This window comes from Schistocerca cancellata, chromosome 5 (assembly GCF_023864275.1).
Source record: "Schistocerca cancellata isolate TAMUIC-IGC-003103 chromosome 5, iqSchCanc2.1, whole genome shotgun sequence".
NCBI lineage: Eukaryota > Metazoa > Arthropoda > Insecta > Orthoptera > Acrididae > Schistocerca > Schistocerca cancellata.
Genome location: NC_064630.1, coordinates 221,941,227 through 221,957,213, shown reverse-complemented (window position 1 = coordinate 221,957,213; position 15,987 = coordinate 221,941,227).

Here is a 15,987-nt window from a genome sequence, read left to right as displayed (position 1 = left end):
CCCTGTATTTTATGGAGCTCGAATTTCCAGAAAACATTATAAATCTAAATCGGAAGAAAACCTTTACTCATCAAATCCTGTTGGTAGCTCGACTCAGTAAGTTGTGTTAATGGTCATAGATCTTGGCTTTCTAACTGCCAAGTTGCTTCGCAATACCAGCGTCTCTGAAGAAATTTGAATCGACCATCAGCGATACGAATTTCAATATTGTTCTTCACTTAAGACTCACATGCCAGGGTGATAAGTATGAAGGAAATGAACCTCTTGATTACTATAGAGCCTCTACGCTAAATTTCCACAGTAGCAATTAGGAACTCCCTGCAGACATTTCCTAACAGCGGCTCTAGCAACTTACTTTTTCTCTGGGTAGCTTCAAATATGGGCAATTTTGTCGCCTTAAATCCAGTTCAATATTTTAAATATTGCTTGTGAACACCATTCGCTTCTCCATTAACTAAGGTATAGACCTCAAAACAATCAATTTGCCTGAGTAGCTATAGAGCAGGTTCTGATAGGTATTGATACAATCTTTTGCATCCATTTATCATAGATAATCAAAGAAAGAAACCAAACACATTATGTTGAATTTACTCTCTGTACCATGACTAACACATATGAATCCATGACAATAATACATTATTTGAAGAACCTCCCGTGAAAGGAAAAAGAACAGAATGTGATCCTTTAATTGTAGTGCACTGGATCAGAAACAATGAAATTAATTCTGTGCAACATTGATGTATTGCATTCTAGTGTAATAAAATAATCATCAAATAAAAACGGTTTTGTGCCTCCTTTGCTATCAAGAGTGAAACATAAATCGTAGACAGATTTTATGGGTCACCACTCAACATCATTAAAGCATTTTACATGGTCCAAAGTGCGGAGAGGAGCAGACGTTGTCGGCAGAAGGTGAGACAATGCAGTGCCTCAGCCCCCGCCGGTAGCCAGTAAACGGGTCCCAGAAGACTCAGACGCATGCGGTGTTCAGAGGCAGATGGTTGGCAAAGAAATCTTTCGCTAAAACATTGTTGGACCAAACTATTATTACCAGTGTGATAGAAAGCGAAATCTATTAGATTCGCTTGAATTACACTCAGCTTCAGCACCGAGAGGAAAGAGGCGATAAAATCTTTGTCGACGTGTGGTTTTAGTTGCTAGACCTCGTATTAGCTAGTCTCGCGTTTTACCTCAAGACTACGATCGTAGTCAAGAATAAAGTACTAAGACTGAAGTCAAGACTTCCTCTGGGAAGTGCCGCAATCTACAATGTTGCCAGATCGAGCATATTGCCGGACATAGGATTCTGAGAGGAGCACGACTGTATTGCCCACCTTACGTGAACGACTCGGTGGTCAAATTTTTGTTCTAAGACTGTATCTACAACACATATTGCACGCTGAAGACCCAAAAGAAATAAAAAAACAAAAGTAGTTTATGAGAGCAACGTTAACTATATAGTATTGTATACGTGTGTGTAAACGCCTTCCAATGCCCACTCAAGGAAGACAACAATACACAGTGTAGCTTCAATATTATAAATTCGCCTCAGTTTTCGGATGAACTCAGGTTGATAACCATTTTGAATATTTAGCAGTACTGTGCCCATTGGTGTTAAACTCGTTTTCAACCAATGATTCCCACAGCCACAGGAACACTACTTGTGGTACCTCATAGACAAAATACTTACGCAGTGCTATCAGAGGAAAAGATCAACCTGAAACAAACTGTGGGAAGTTTGTTTTAGAACCTTCGTACCTGCATAATGAGCTTTTTCCTATTTGAACTGTCTATGAACGTTGCTACTTGAGACGATTTAAGAGGAACTAAATTCCTTAAGCTACGACAATGTTCAAAGAAATCGTCTTAACGGCACTAAATCGTAGTTTGTGAATCGTCTACAGGCCGTACTCTTCCGCATTTTGCTGTCTGGAAGGCAAAAACCTTACTGACAAATTTCACAGAAGGAAAAGAGGGACGAAATATCTCCCACTGGAAGGTCATGTTGTTTTATTTAAATGATTACAAAATCAGGTAAAACGAACAGTCAGGTTGTCAGTATAAATACATTACTGTTGTCAGTATGATATTGCACTGCCCAGGACCTGTAATGATAAATGGCCCGTTTAGGTCAGGCATATTGTATACAGAAGTGGAAGAGAAAGCTCCACTAACTTCTACAATGACTATGCATTGCATACACACAGAAATTACTGTTACAGTGTACTTATGGAGCCAAATGAGTGAACTGCGTATTTTCCGGTGAGCAAGAGCACTGGCAAACAGTCTTCACTACATTAGGTAACTTAATCTCGGGTCACTCTGAGCTAGAATTTATGGTCAGCGACTAAGTGTAAGGTCACTGAGTCGGATGGGAGTTTTGCAACTGTGGAATACTTTCCCACATTATAGAAGCGAATATTAAATTTGAACTAATAATGCGAAACTTTTGAACTTGGATAGCTTAGAATGAAAATTTTTCCGTTTATTGCAAAGGAAAACAGTTGATTTTCTAAAACATTGTCTGTCGTACACAACTTGAAACAGGTCATGTCGACCAAATCATATGGAAGAACTGACAGCGACGTGTATCGGAAGGCAGTAAGATCTCTTACGTTTTGCTTTGGCAGTACTCGATAGCCATATCTAGGCCCAAGAAAAAGAAGAAAGGCAGCGCGTTTTTGTTATCAAGTAACGTCTTCATCATGTACTTTAGTTTTAATGTAATCTACGAGTAATTGCTGATGTTTGATATTAACATGAAAAGGATTCCATAGACAGGGAAAGAACCGCGTTGCGTTCGTATCTCCGTCACAGGACTTCACATCATGCACTTCATCTTTAAATGCATGCATACTTTGTTGCTTCAGAATAGAGGTATATCAGACATCTTTCGTGGTTAGTTAACAGGGACGAAAGGGTCTTGATAGAAGTCCCGGTTTATTACAAAAATTGTGACCTTTTATTTTCAAGTTTAGATTTGGTTACTGGTATTGGCAAAAATTTCGGTAATTTATGACTCTTCATGGCTAGTCATCAATATGATATGACTAGATTAGATTACATTAGATTAATTCTTGTTTCATACATCATGAATAAGATATTTCGTAATGATGTGGGACGTGTCCTTTTAATGAAACATATCTTTACATACCATGATTCAGTTTCTTTGCAATATTTTACTCTCTCTCTCTCTCTCATACTTTTTGATTTCTCTCTCTCTCTCTCTCTCTCTCTCTCTCTCTCTCTGTCTGTCACACACACACACACACACACACACACACACACTCACATACACATTCGACTATCTGCGAGGCACGGAAACGTCTGTGAATGAGTTTCTTAGTTTTGAGTACACTTAAGAAAGAAATATAAAAACAACTATGAGAGTTACTGATTTATGATGCTTAGTTTGCTGTCAGTTCTGAGCATTATTAGTAACTACGCTCCAGTCCCGAAACCTAGTTACAGAAATGCGAATCAGACGCATTACGTAGTCCAGGCCGTAGCACCCGCGTCTTGGAGACACCAGCTATGGTCACTTCCCAGCCCGAGCCCGCTGTATCATCACATTGGTTCGTCGTCTTCCTGCTGGTATTGTAACTGAGATTTGGCAACAAGGCAATGTATGTTTGGCATCTCTGTGATCGACGAGTTACTTCCTGGTGTGCACGGAATTAAGCCTCAAAGTTCACTTGATTTTACCTGTCATTTCCATCGAATAATCTGAGCTATTATCGCTTGAGGTATAACAAAAGATTGTAAATTAGGGTTTTCAGCCCAGGAAAGTCGTTGCACGTGGAAATGGCAACTAATCTCGTCATTCAAATAGCGGTTCACGAGTTCTAGCCACTATTGGTGTCGTAAGAGGAAGCTAAGGCACATACTTATTCGACAGCTCTGTGGTAACGTGCTGACCTGTGAAATACCGTTTCTTATGGTTCGCAGTTCCAGTCGCACTGAGTGTAGCGTTTTTATTCCTTCTGTGAAAGAGCTACAAAGAGTCGCTATAGCCAGTATGTTCGGGCCACACATGTTGCTGTCATATCAGTGGGACATCTTCCCAGAATTACGAGGAGCGTTTGTGCTGGTGTTGAAATGAAGACTACCGTCGTTCTTAAAGTATCTTGAGGTGGCATGCCGAATGGGGCCGGATAAACCAAGTATTTGCTGCAAGGCACTAACGTTACATCTATGAGATAAGACCACGGTCAAGAAATTTTTAGCAATAGCAACAACACATTTCCCATCTAAAAATTCCTAGCAGCGATTCGATTGACAGGACTCAGAAAATTAATCAACGTTTCGGCCCTTGGTAGTATTTTTAAAACTTTCTGCTGTTCAGTCATTCGACTGTCGACTCGCGGAGTAGCCCATGACATTCACGTAAATAAATTTTTAGACTCAAACACCACATCACTAAAAATATTAAAATTCTCTTTTGATGCTGATATTAGTTGTTGCACAATATGTATGTATCTGTTATTTGCTGTTTCTACAGTTTGGACAGCCTGATTCACGCCGACATCTATCGATTTACGGACGTGGGCTCCTGAACTTTCGACAGCATGTTTACTAAGCGTACTAGTCTACCGTCTTCGGTTCTGCTGGATCTTCATCGAGGCCCTTCATTATGGTAACTGCAAGAGCTGACGTCCAAGTATCTGATTCCGTGCCCAGTCCGACGGTCTCATTCAGTATATTTGTTAATCATAGTACTGTGTTTCATGCTACCTCTTAATCACTTCCGAATACATACGTTTTGGTGCCTGTGGCTTGTCGTGCTCGGTAGTAGCTATCTCTGACGCTACTTCTACTTGAACAAATCGGAGAAGGAGATGGTTGTTAGTGTACTCCAAACTCATGCCATCGAACAGTGCCCATATCGTAAGAGCCATCTGGCATTGGAAAGATTAGTAAATATTCGGTCTGGTCTCCCCAGCTGTTTGTAATTGTCACATCAAGCTTATGAAGAATGGACAGAATGCCGGCAGCCCTCACATTATCAGTGAGAAGTATGTATAACTAACCCTATAAGCCATGTTTCAATTGGTCATTCCGGAAACGCTCCCAGTGACCCTCCTTAGTTTCTCAATTCTTTGTTATGTATATTCGTTCCAGATGCCAGTATGTTTGTGGAATTGCCTCGGGGCAACTTATCGAAACATACCAATGCAGTAATTAAAAGCGCGAGTCGCACAGAATGCTACCGCTTTATCGTACTTTCCAACACAGCCTGTACGTGACTCAGTGCACCCGTACTTCCTAGCAACTAGTTTCCCAGCCGTGTTCGTAGAAGACTGCCGGCAGCTGTCTAGGTCACGTCGGCCTGGCACCCAGCAATCAGCCGTCGTTCACAGAACTGCTCTCGCCAACAACTTACCTCTATCACGAACTGGTTGACGTAATGTCAGAACTTTGCGATGCTGCGCAGGTCGCGTACAAATTGGCTCAAGTTCCGTGGATATCGGACTCTGGTGGCAAAGGCCATAACGATCTGGCATAATGGTGTTTCATTCAACGTCTACTGCAATAAATCCTATCATACAATGACTTTCATTCTAAACGTGTCAACGGAGAGAATTTAGAATGGACTATGTTACTGGGTTACACTAAGCAGATTCAGAAGGATATAGGTTGCAGTAGGTACTGGGAGATGAAGAAGCTTGCACAGGATAGAGTAGCATGGAGAGCTGCATCAAACCAGTCTCAGGACTGAAGACCTCAACACATGTTACTTGGTTTAGTACTGTAACTTGCAAGGCACAAGGCTGTAGTTGATGCGTCAATAGATTCCACACCATCTTTGGTTTCACAAATAAGACCTCACGAAAAGAAAAAAAAGCATGGTATGAGATATGTGTTTATGGTGTCGGAGGTACTAGAATCGTGTCCTTTTTTTCAATAGTATAAGTATAAATACGAAACAAAATTAAAATATTTAAGCGAAGCCTACAAACAGAAAACTGAGAGATTAGAGAAGGGAAAAAGTAGTAAACGTCGTCTAAAAAAGTTGATGGCATCGAGAGTTCTTAAGTTGTGAAGAGAAAGGTAGCATGTTTGAGTCCATCTCGTTCCAGTTTTTTTTTCATTTTCTGTTATCTGAAAGATTCTGAACCTGTATTATTAATTTATTAGACGTATTGTCTCAAACGTCGATATTATTTATTGCAAATAATGTATTTGCTTCAATTCCTCTTGCAAAAGCCAACAACTTGAATGTGTCTCCAGCGGGCAGTAATCTTAACGTGACAGCTGGTAGATGTCTGAAAGTAAAAACAAGCCACACACCCTCTGTAAAATATGCATGATTATCTCTGGGTTTATAGACTGGTTCTTGTTAGTATCTTGCCGGTAAATATCTCATCTGACCCAATGATGTCAATCCTACAAACCTTCTTAGGATGTTCCAGGTACGGTTCCCGATAATGCCAGTAATTTTTTCTGGGTGGGACGACTGGACCGCTTTGCACTCAGAGTCGTGATGCCAGTTGAGGAGCTTCCTGATTGAGAGGTAGCGGATCCGAGGTCGAAACGTCGAAAACGGTCGGGAGTACGGTGTACTGACCCTATACTCCTCTATACTAAATCCAGTGATGAACGAATGAGTGTGACACGACAGTCGGTCGACTATCACTTGAGCCTGACCGCGGGTTTGCTTCCCTGTTTTATGCCAGATTTATTGGAGAAGGTAAATACCCTCAGGACTGCCAAGAATTGGAAGTGCAGTTGAACGAAATTACTAGTGGTTTGAAAACAGGTTAAATATTAACAGCAAAAGTAAAAATAGGACAATGGAACGAAAACTAAAAGAAATTTGAGGCATAAGAAAGAACCGGTAGATAGAACACATCCTGAGGCATCAAAGAAACGCCGGTTTGATAGTGGAAGAAAATGTGGGAGGTAATGATGGTGGTGGGAAATCAAGGGATGAATGCAACAGTCAGGCTGAAACAGATGTAAGTAGCAGTAGTTATTCGGAATGAAGAGACTTACACAGGATGAACTAGCGTGGTGAGTTAATAAAATGACTCTTCCGACTGAATATCGCAGGAATAATCTACACTGACTTGACAAAAGTCGTGGCGCAGAGATATGCACATATACAGATGACAGTAACACTCAGGGTACAAAAGGTCGGTGCATTGACGGAACTGTCATTTGCACTCAGGTGATTCATGTGAAAAGGCTTCCGACGTTATTTTGACTGTACGACGTGAATTAAGACTCTGAACGCAGAATAGTAATTGAAGCTAGACGCATTAGATATTCCATTTCGGAAATCGTTAAGAAATGCAATATCCCGAGATCCACAACTTCTAGAGTATGCCACGGGCAACGCAGTTGCCGACGGCCTTCACTTAACGACCGAGAGCAGTGGCGTTTGCGTAGAGTTGTCAGTGTTAACAGACAAGAAACACTGCGTGAAATAACCGCAGAAATAAAAGTGGGACGTACGACGAACGTACTCGTAAATTAGTGCTGCGAAATTTGGCGCAAATGGGCTATGGCAGCAGATGACCGGCGCGCCTTTGCTAACGGGACGACTTCGCCTTCAGCGCCTCTCCTGATATCGCGACCATATCGGTAGGACGCTAGAGTACTGGAAAATCGTGATCTGATCGGATGGGTCCCGATTTCGGTTGGTTAGAGCTGATGGTAGGATTCGAATCTGGCACAGACCCCACGAAGACAGGTTATCAACGAGGCGTTGTGCTGGCTGATGATGGCTGCGTAATGGTGTGGGCTGTGTCTACACGGAGCAGAACCGACCAATGACTGGAAATGATTGTGTTCGGCTTCTTGGGGACTATTTATAACATTTCATGGACTTTATGTTCCCAAACGACTATGGAGTTTACGTCGATTACAATGCGCCACGTCACCGTGCTACACTTGTTCGCGACTGATTTGAAGAACATTCTGGATAGTTCGTGTGGATAGTTTGACAGCCAGATCGCCAGATGTGAATCCCTTCTAAGATTTATGGGACGTAATCGAGAGGTCGTTTCGCGTACAGAATCCTGCACCGGCAACACTTTCGCTGTTATGGACGGCTATAGGAGCAAAATTGCTCAGTATTTCTGCAGGGGACTTCCAACGACTTGCCTTGTCCATGGCACGTCGAGTTGCTGAACTACGCCGGGAAAAAGGAGGTCCGATACGATATTATGAGGTGTCCCACGACTTTTGTCACTTCAGTGTAGATAGTCGTGTACACCCGTGAAAGCAGCACCGACATAAGAGGAATAATTGTGGATAGCACTACAAGATACGTGGGTTAATATTTCTTCAACAAGATTGCTGTACCACTTACGGACCATGCGTCGATGTTTTCAGAGCTCGCGATGGAGCGACTCGCTTTTAAGTCACAGCCATCGCCTTTCCATGGCATGGTGTTTCTACTCCAGCACCCTGTTATCTACTAAGCCCGATGACATAAACAGTAATTTTAAATCCGTAAAATCACAGGACAGCAAGCCAGTTATTGCTACTTTAAAAACGAATTGTCGCCCTAGACTCTCATCTAAATCTTTGGTAACATTCCACCTGATCCTAAAGACAAATTTTCAAGACTGATTCTGAATTTGAAAATCAATATTTAAATTTTTTCATCGGTAAATCCTAAAGGAAGTGAAGCACTCAATAGGTAGACGCAAGGCATGAAACCCTCATCTGACACGTTCCGTAAAACTTATGAACCCTTCATAAGGCACAGGTCCTGAGATCGCTATTTGGGGGGGGAGGGGGAGGGGGAGTGTGGCAAGGGTGTTACAGGCCCCCTCCAAAAAAAATGTTGAAATGTTTTTGAAATCTTATAGGACTTAACTGCTAAGGTCATTAGTCCCTAAGCTTACACACTACTTAACCTAAATTATCCTAAGGACAAACACACACACCCATGCCCGAGGGAGGACTCGAACCTCTGCCGGGATCAGCCGCACAGTCCGTGACTGCAGCGCCCCAGACCGCTCTGCTAATCCCGCGCGGCAGCCCCCTCCCTTCGTCACAACCAAACATATGCCGTCACACTGCTTCTTACGTGCAACACATAGGTAGGAGTTTAATTAAATTAACAATAAATTGTCTTCATTTTGTAATTTGTCTTCAAGTACTTTGTACATGGCTTTAGCATGTCTTCCAAGAAATTGCATTTCATAGAAATACACAGTTTTGACGGCATTCGGCGGAAGATTTGAGAAGTACGTGTGTCACGCAACTGATTTGAGAACAGTTATAGCAAAAAGCTGTCACTACTTTAACAGTGACACACACGGTGTTGCAGGGTGTTAAGAAAATTATTCCATATTTTGAGAGGTGATAGCGAGTATCAAAGAAGAAAAAATATCAAGCTAACATGGGGTCTAAAATGTATACGTTAAAAACTACGAGTAATTGTTCATCTTCGCTACTGTGAAACACATCTATTCTACAGAACAGGCGCTCATAACTCTTAAGATATACCTTTTAGAGGCCATGTTCACTGTGGATGTTTATTTTCCTTTTGTCCAAAGTATCACATCTCAAAATATAGAACAGTTTATTTAACACCTTGTATAAACGAACTGTGCACCTGCCATTGTCCGTAGCTCAGTAAGCATTGTGTACAGTTCTGCATACTAACGCTGTACTATCGCCTTAATTAGGGTGGCGGGTGGCTTACGTCTCATTTCAGTTGTTTCTGCCTACATTGAAGAAAAGTAGTCTTTGGTACTTTAGTAGAGGGAGGTTTACCTTCTGTTTTCCGTTACTTAGCTTCTTGTATCTTCCCTGCACTACCTGTGGACTTACGAAACGTGTATGATTCGTTATTGTTGCTGGGTATGGTGAATCTGTGAACAGATGGATTTGCTTGATGTAACGTCTTCTGCTCCGGACACGGCAAAGCTTATCCAAGCTGGTAAGGCCTTAGGCAAGGAACGTAAGTCTATTCTACGTTAAAATTGAAACAAACGAGCCCTCGGTCACAGTTTTTTTAGTCTTATTAACCAGGTTACAACACTTCTAAGTGTGCCTTCATAAGAATGTAGACATTTAAAGTGGTCTACAACATAATTACAAATTTATGGGAAAAAATTTTATATAAAAAATAGTGTAAGCACTGACCAACAACACAAAACAGCACAGAGACAGTACTTACATGTCACGTATAAAATAAATAACAGGCCAGAAGGGCTTTAGTCACAAAATATTTAAGAGGAATGTGTGAAGGCGAGACTCACACCTGTACAGCCACAGGTTGCAACGGACTCTTCTACGTTACACATAGTGTGTAATATTCTAAAATCCCTTGATGTTTTCGACTTTGTTATTTTTCGTGCTGATTACTTTTTGGAAAGTTACCGGAAAATGTGCGACATTATATGTCTCAAGATATAAACGCCTTCATTATACAATGTAGGCTTCAGCAGCCGAATTTGCATCCTTTGTGACGTTTTTTATATGGTCGCTGAGCAGCGTCCTGACGCACTTTTCTGTGCTTGACGTTTCAACTGGTAATTCTGGCGACATCAGTAGACCATATAGAGACTCAGACACTATGGATGGGCCGGGCTAGACGACTCAGTCTGGCGCAATACATAAAGGTGGATATCGATTATTTAAAAACTGCTTTAAAAAAATGGCTACGCTGGCAAAATGTGACATAGTTAATCGCGCGGTAGACGATCTGGAGCTTATTGTGAAAGTGAATCAGCTAAAGAGAAAGTTTCCCTCCCATTTGTAAAAACAGTGACAGATCGTTTCAACAGTGTCCTATGAACAAATGGTTTTGCGACAGTTCTTAAACCGATAGAAAGATGCGTGACTATTTGAACACTGCAAATGACCTAAACCCGCTACTTTCCGCAGCACGAGTTCACGTAACCCCTAGCACATGCTTTCAGATATACATAGCGACCGCTATAAGAAGCAATAACACCTGGTTTAAACAACAGAAGGGAATATATCTGCACAACACAGATTAATAGGCAGTAGCATATCATGCACTTGGAGCAGGGAACGATTAGATTCGTTTCTTCACTACTATAGTGTTATCATGGTCCAATCATTACTGTGCTACAATGTACAGAGCCCCTTTTTTTTTTTGAGCCATCAGTCTGCTGACTGGTTTCACGCAGCCCGTCAAGAATTCCTCTCCTGTGCCAGTCTTCTCATCTCAACTGCCTCTAGTACCGTGAAAGTTATTCCCTGATACCTTAGATGTCCCATCAACCTGTACCTTCTCCTTGTCAGTGTTTTCCATATATTCCTTTCCTCTTCGATTCGGTGAAGAACCTCCTCATGCCTTACGTTCGCAGTCCAGAAAATATCCAACATTCGTCTGTAGCACCACACTTCAAATGCTTCGATTTTCTTCTGTTTCGGTTTTCCCACAACCCATGTTCCACTACCATTCAATGCTGTGCTCGAGATGTACATTCTCAGAAATTTCTTCCTCAAATTAAGGCCTATGTCTGATAATACTTCGTACTACTATCAGATTACGTACAGAAATTCAAAAGCACAAAAAAGTTAATATAAGAAAGAACGCCTTAAAGATAAATAAGGCAAATAGCGACGGCTCTTGCGAATTACAGACTCCATAATACATGCTGACGAGACTCCATCACGATATGACTGTTTCAAGAGTACATGTAAACGGTTCGGTTGCTACCTTTGTTTGAAACAACTCTCTGAGTCTTTATTGTCCATGACCGTGTCTTCAGCACTAACAGACGAAACAGTAGGAACAGAAGCATATCTTAGAACAGTGGTAGCTGGTTATCATGTGCTGCAGCACACTATAAATAATGTCCTAAAAGTATGCCATTTTGCCTTGGAAGTGAGCCGGATATCGCAGTAAGATTACCCATTTCACTACGATTGCGAGCCGAAAATCGCACTGAAATTGCCATTTCTATTCTGATGCTTGCTGGTATGCAAATGAAACGGACGTAGATCTATTTTGTTGAGTTATCTCCGCATGAACTGCTACGATCAGCTCAGACAGGCGATGCAGTTTTCTGTTTTCCACTGCGCATACTCTGATGTGACGTCATCCATTCTGACTTTATCTGTGACACGTTGTTCACAGCACCAGGTCAATACATTTCTTCGGAACTGTGTGTAGTCTATTGGATAAGCGTAGAGTAGGAAGCACTCTAGTATATACAGGTTGTTACAAAAAGGTACGGCCAAACTTTCAGGAAACATTCCTCACACACAAATAAAGAAAGGATGTTATGTGGACATGTGTCCAGAAACGCTTAATTTCCATGTTAGAGCTCATTTTAGTTGCGTCAGTATGTACTGTACTTCCTCGATTCACCGCCAGTTGGCCCAATTGAAGGAAGGTAATGTTGACTTCGGTGCTTGTGTTGACATGCGACTCATTGCTCTACAGTACTAGCATCAAGCACATCAGTACGTAGCATCAACAGGTTAGTTTTCATCACGAACGTGATTTTGCAGTCAGTGCAATGTTTACAAATGCGGAGTTGGCAGATGCCCATTTGATGTATGGATTAGCACGGGGCAATAGCCATGGCGCGTTACGTTTGCATCGAGACAGATTTCCAGAACGAAGGTGTCCCGACAGGAAGACGTTAGAAGCAATTGATCGGCGTCTTAGGGGGCACAGAACATTCCAGCCTATGACTCGCGACTGTGGTAGACATAGAACGACGAGGACACCTGCAATGGACGAGGCAATTCTTCGTGCAGTTGACGATAACCCTAATGTCAGTGTCAGAGAAGTTGCTGCTGTACAAGGTAACGTTGACCACGTCACTGCATGGAGAGTGCTACAGGAGAACCAGCTGTTTCCATACCATGTACAGCGTGTGCAGGCACTATCAGCAGCTGATTGGCCTCCACGGGTACACTTCTACGAATGGTTCATGCAACAATGTGTCAATCCTCATTTCAGTGCAAATGTTCTCTTTACGGCTTCATTCCAACGTGATCCAATTGTAATTTTCACAATCAACATGTGCGGGCTGACGAGAATCCGCACGCAATTGTGCAATCACGTCATCAACACAGATTTTCTGTGAACGTTTGGGCAGGCATTGTTGGTGATGTCTTGATTGGGCCCCATGTTCTTCCACCTATGCTCAATGGAGCACGTTATCATGATTTCATACGGGATACCCTACCTGTGCTGCTAGAACATGTGCCTTTACAAGTACGACACAACATGTGGTTCATGCACGATGCTCCTGCACATTTCAGTCGAAGTGTTCGTACGCTTCTCAACAACAGATGCTGTGACCGATGGATTGGTACAGGCGGGCCAATTCCATGGCGTCCACGCTCTCCTGACCTCAACCCTCTTGACTTTCATTTATGGGGGCATTTGAAAGCTCTTGTCTACGCAACCCCGGTACCAAATGTAGAGACTCTTCGTGCTCGTATTGTGGACGGCCGTGATACAATACGCCATTCTCCAGGGCTGCATCAGCGCATCAGGGATTCCATGCGACGTAGGGTGGATGCATGTATCCTCGCTAACGGAGGACATATTGAACATTTCCTGTAACAAAGTGTTTGAAGTCACGCTGGTACGTTCTGTTGCTGTGTGTTTCCATTCCATGTTTAATGTGATTTGAAGAGAAGTAATAAAATGAGCTCTGACATGGAAAGTAAGCGTTTCCGGACACATGTCCACATAACATATTTTCTTTCTTTGTGTGTGAGGAATGTTTCCTGAAAGTTTGGCGGTACCTTTTTGTAACACCCTGTATATAGAGGGTGAGTCACCTAACATTACCGCTGGATATATTTCGTAAACCACATCAAATACTGACGAATCGATTCCACAGACCGAACGTAAGGAGAGGGGCTAGTGTAATTGGTTAATACAAACCATAAAAAATGCACGGTAGTATGTTTTTTAACACAAACCTACGTTTTTTAAAATGGAACCCCGTTAGTTTTCTTAGAACTTCTGAACATATAAACAAATACGTAATCAGTGCCGTTTGTTGCATTGTAAAATGTTTATTACATCCGGAGATATTGCAACCTAAAGTTGACGCTTGAGTACCACTCCTCCGCTGTTCGATCGTGTATATCGGAGAGCACCGAATTACGTAGGGATCCAAAGGGAACGGTGATGGACCTTAGGTACAGAAGAGACTGGAACAGCACATTACGTCCACATGCTAACACCTTTTTATTGGTCTTTTTCACTGACGCACATGTACATTACCATGTGGGGTGAGGTACACGTACACACGTGTTTTCCGTTTTCAATTACGGAGTGGAATAGAGTTTGTCCCGACATGTCAGGCCAATAGATGTTCAATGTGGTGGCCATCATTTGCTGCACACAATTGCAATCTCTGGCGTAATGAATGTCGTACACGCCGCAGTACATCTGGTGTAATGTCGCCGCAGGCTGCCACAATACGTTGTTTCATATCCTCTGGGGTTGTAGGCACATCACGGTACACATTCTTCCTTAACGTACCCCACAGAAAGATGTCCAGAGGTGTAAGATCAGGAGAACGGGCTGGCCAATTTATGCGTCCTCCACGTACTATGAAACGCCCGTTGAACATCCTGTCAAGGGTTAGCCTAGTGTTAATTGCGGAATGTGCAGGTGCACCATCATGCTGATACCACATACGTCGACGCGTTTCCAGTGGGACATTTTCGAGCAACGTTGGCAGATCATTCTGTAGAAACGCGATGTATGTTGCAGCTGTTTGGGCCCCTGCAATGAAGTGAGGACCAATGAGGTGGTCGCCAATGATTCCGCATCATATATTTACAGTCCAAGGTCGCTGTCGCTCTACCTGTCTGAGCCAGCGAGGATTGTCCACGGACCAGTTCCGCATGTTCCGTAGATTCACTGCCCCGTGGTTTGTGAAACCCGCTTCATCGGTAAACAGGTAGAACTGCAACGCATTCTCTGTTAATGCCCATTGACAGAATTGCACTCGATGATTAAAGTCATCATCATGTAATTGCTGATGTAGCGACACATGAAACGGGTGAAAGCGGTGGCGATGCAGTATGCGCATGACACTACTTTGACTCAGTCCACCGGCTCTCGCAATGTCCCGTGTACTCATGTGGGGGTTCATGGCAACAGCAGCTAACACACCAACTGCACCCGCTTCTCCTGTGACAGGCCTGTTACGGACCCGTTTGCGTGCAACCTGTTGCATACAGTTGGCGGTAGATGTTTTGCAATGTGCGGCACGTTGGATGGTCTCTGTCCGGGTACCGTTCTGCATACCCCCTGCAGGCTTCAACTGCATTTCGTCGACACTCGCCATAGATGAGTATCATCTCCGCTTTTTCAGAGTTCGAATACACCATGGTCACAGTTCCTATAACACTACACTATCACAGACGCCTGGTAACACGGTGTACTACAGTTGGTCTGCGGGCGGAGACGAATGCAGAATAACAATAGCAGCAAGCGCTACATGCGGACACTGCGACAGCTAGTCCAAACCACAACAGTGCACCACAGCCACACTCGTAAACGCGGTCGTCATCGTAAACATGTCCCTGCAGGTGCTGCTCGCCGACCGTGGCGCGTGTTTGTTACAACACGCAACTGAACGTCGGAGGTTTCAAGCGTCAACTTTAGGTTACAATATTTCTGGATGTAATTAACATTTTACAATGCAACAAACGGCACTGATTACGTATTTGTTTATATGTTCAGATGTGCTAACAAAACTAACGTGGTTCCATTTAAAAAAACGTACGTTTGTGCTAAAAAACATACTTCCGTGCATTTTTGTATGGTTTGTATTAAACAATTCGTTCGGTCTGTGGAATCGGCTTGTCAGTATTTGATGTGGTTTACGAAATATATCCAGCGGTAACGTTAGGTGACTCACCCTGTATAGTCTCGTGTGGCTAGGGCCTCTCGTCGGGTAGACCGTTCGCCTGGTGCAGGTCTTTCCAGTTGACGCCACTTCGGCGACCTACGCGTCGATGAGAATGAAATGATAATGATTAGGACAACACAACAGCCAGTCC